The sequence below is a fragment of the Dipodomys merriami genome, unplaced genomic scaffold (assembly GCF_024711535.1).
Source record: "Dipodomys merriami isolate MVZ:Mamm:240054 unplaced genomic scaffold, mDipMer1.0.p SCAF_6, whole genome shotgun sequence".
NCBI lineage: Eukaryota > Metazoa > Chordata > Mammalia > Rodentia > Heteromyidae > Dipodomys > Dipodomys merriami.
The window spans coordinates 18,518,036-18,521,968 of record NW_027206179.1 but is presented as its reverse complement, the minus strand read 5'-3'; positions in this window follow the sequence as shown (position 1 = coordinate 18,521,968).

Sequence of the window (3,933 nt, the reverse complement as noted above, 5' to 3'; positions counted from 1 at the left end):
AAATAGATATATCTCAAGTTAATACCCTAATGATGCAGCTCAAACTCTTAAAGCCAAACCTAAAGAAGTAATAAAAATTAGGGCAGAAATTAATAGACTAAAATTAAAAAAACAGGGCTGGGAAGGTGGCTCAGTGGTAGAGTGCTTGCCTTGCATGCCTGAGGTCCTGGGTTCGATTCCTCAGTACCACATAAGCAAAAAGAAAAAAGCCAGAAGTGGTGCTGTGGCTCAAGTGGTAGAGTGCTAGCCTTGAGCTGAAGAGCTGAGGGACAGCGCCCAGGCCCAGAGTTCAGGCCCCACGACCAGACTCTCCCCGCCCCCCCAAAAAAAACAAGAACAAAAACAAAAACAAAAACAAAAACAAAAATTTACAAAGACTCAGCAAACTTAGAAGTTGTTTCTTGGCCAGACACTGGTGGTTCACACCTGTAATCCTAGTTATTCAAGGGGCTGAGATCTGAGGATCATAGTTCAAAACCAGCCCAGACAGGAAAGCCTGTGAGACTCTTATCTCCAATTAACCACCAGAAAACAGGAAGTGGCTCAAGTGGTAGAGTGCTCACTTTGAGCTTCAAGGCTCAGGGACAGTGCCCAGGTCCAGGGTTCAAGCCCCATGACTGACAAAAAGAAAAATGCCAGAAGTGGCACTGGTGGCACAAGTGGTAGAGCACTAGCCTCGAGCAAAAGCAGCTCAGGGATAGTGCCCAGGCCCTGAGTTGAAGCTCCAGGACTGGCAATAAAATAAAATAATAAAATAAAAACAAAATCCATATGGAAAAAGACAAACAAACTTGGAACAACAGAAAACAGTAACAAGTCTTTACCATTTAATATTTCCATGGAGACTTGGTGATAATGGAGCATGTTCAGGATTAGTTCCCCCAGGGGAAATCTAACAGGTAGCTGTTGTACAAATCCTGTCTCCTAGTGTTTGTAGGAAACCTTGAGTGAAACTCAGACATCAGTCACCAAGTAGATGCAAGCTGAAACCCTGAATCGCAGGCTAGCGGAAGAGCAGGCAAATTGCCACAGCCTTGGTGCTCTGCCCTGTGTCACCGTCTTGAGGGCATTATGAGGGCTCCAGCACAGGATCATCTTTCCATTCCTGACATATGAGCCACTTGAGGTACTGGACCCACCACAAGTGATCTCCCCAAGGAAGGATTGCAGCATGCCTCCATGCACAGACAACGAGATCAGAAAAACTCAATTACACAGGCATGGAAAATAGCACTTTCTTATCCCACAGCCCCTCTCTGAAGCCAGAGATCAACGGGACAGAACATGAGAATGTCATCATCCTTTCCCTTCCAAGAGAGTAGCTGTGATTTCGTGTGCAGTTCATCGAGGATTTCTGCTGTCCACCAGTCCCGGGGAGCTGTGGACTGCTGCACTCCACGTTAGCCCTGCCACTTCAGACCTGCTGCCGCAGCAGCAGCCTGGACGTTGACAAGGACCCAAATATAGCCTGCCTTTTTATAGCTCTCCTGGCACAGTGAGAAAAAGGATCAGAGAGCACTTGTGAATGCTGTAGTGCCATCAAAACTTAAAGCATCTTATTTAGAATCCTTCTTTTTCCATTCTTTTTTTTTTTAATCTAGGTTAACCATTTTTCCTCCCTAAATAACTGTTTTGCTCACTTCCAGCTTTTATCTTTTTGCTTAGATGGTGCTCAGGAATCGAACCCAGAGCCTCAGGCATGCAAGGCAAGCGCTCTACCACTGAGCCACCTTCCCAGCCCTCTTGAATTCTTGAGTCCCTAGGTTCAATCCCCAGCACCAAAGGAAAAGAAAACAAATAAGAATTAATAGCAACATCGAATTTTAAAAACAACAAAATCTTTAAGTTGTATTGTGAGGGAGAGAAAATTCTGAGACCTTTTGTTGCAGAGAGAAAAATGAGTTAAAGAGAGAGGTGAAGAGATGCTTTTTATTTAGAGGAAAGAAATGAAGGCACATAGGCTGTTAGAAATGATGGGAAGCGCATGAAAGAATGCTGACGTCGTAAGGGAGAAATGCTTAGAGTAAGTTGGAATAGATGGATGTTATGGTTTGACCTTTCAAAGTCTCCCAAAGTTCATGTTGGAGCTTAATTCCTACTTCAGTCTCTGAGATGGGGTCTTTCAGCAGTGTTTTAGGTGATGAGGTAGTGCTCTCATGGAATCCTTATCAAAGGGCCTAACTGAGCCTGTTCACCTCTTTTTCCTTCTACCATGTGAGGATGCAATAAGAACAAACTGTTGCTGGGAGTCGGTGGCTCAGGCCTGTAATACTAACTATGTGGGAGGCTGAGATCTGAGGATCGAGGTTCAAAGCTAGCCCGGGTAGGAAAGGCTACGAGATTCTTTTTTTTTTGGGGGGGGGGGTCCGGTCATGAGGCCTGAACTCTGGGCCTGGGCGCTGTCCCTCAGCTCTTCAGCTTAAGGCTAGTGCTCTACCACTTGAGCCACAGCACCACGTCCGGCTTTTTTCTTTTTGTTTATGTGGTGCTGAGGAATCGAACCCAGGACCTCAGGCATGCAAGGCAAGCGCTCTACCACTGAGCCACCTTCCCAGCCCCGGCTACAAGATTCTTATCACCAATAAACCACCAGAAAACCGGAAGTGGTGCTGTGGTTCAAGTGGTAGAGTATTGCCTTGAGCTGAAGAGCTGTGGAACAGTGCCCATACCCAGAGTTCAAGCCCCATGTCTGACAAAAAAAAAAAAAAAAAAGAACAAATTGTATATGAGGAACTGGCCTCTGCTAGACATGTAATCAGCCGCCGCCTTGACCTTGGATTTCCAAGCCTCCAGAACTTAATTTTATGACCTTTGTAAGTTGCCGAGTCTAAGATACTTTGTTATTGCCACCTCAAAGTAGAACTACAAGGAGGAAAAGATATAGATGATTTGGCAAGGCATCTGAGAAGCCTCTTCAGCTTCTAAAGATGCAGAGAAGTTGTTCAAGGCTTGAGGAGGGAAGTAAAGAGACGAGGCATGTAAACACATGAGTACTCACAGACTATCATAATGCACTAACGCCACTCAGACCTTCATTATTAAAAATGAAAAGTGAGTCTCATTAAAGTGGCTCATGTATGTAGGGTAATCTGGTGGTTAAAAACAATGAACCCAGCTTTAGGGTCTCACTATTTTCAATTTACCCTTTTCCCACTCATAACACTTCCTCTGTCCTATTATCTGAACAGACCACAGAAATATGAGCACTGATAAGAACTTAAGGCTGAGATTCTAAACCTGTGGAGTTTGGGCTTGAGAGGGGAACACAGTGACATCTGCTGGACATTGTGTGAACTACTAGTCCCATATTCCTTTCTATTTGACATAATTTGTCAGTTTTTAGCGATTGCAGAAATAATAGCAAATATGCCAAAAGAAGTAGTATCCACCCTAAGTCCTTCTTGAAGAGGCTTAGAGAGAGCCCTTCCTCCCCTTTTACCCTTCCTTTCTCCCTCTTCTCCTCACCCCTTCCCTTCCTTCTCTCTTCTCTCTTCCTCTCTCCCTTCGTTCCCTTCCCCAATCCTTCCCTCTGTGTTACCAAAGTTCTCTATAATCGAAAGTATTAAAATACTTACTACTTCATGTCGTCCCATAATTAGTGGCATTTGACCCTGGAATCCCAACTGCTATTTTCTGATGCACTTCACCTTCTCCCTGCGTTCTCTTTGTCCTAGATGTCTAGACCTTCCCCATCTCAGGTAGTTTACAACTCCTCATCCTGACCCTTGGTGGTTGAGCGCCTGTAGGATGCTCTTCTATGACCAGGTGACTGCAGCAGTGAAAAGGAGGGCTCAGTCTGGAAAGTGCCAAGCCAAAGCCATCTTCTCACTCATCCTGGCCTCCCTCACAACTGCACAATTTGATTTCTGAAATAACACACATATCCACCGAGGAAACACTCCATGAGCCAACTATTAGATAGCCATCTTTATT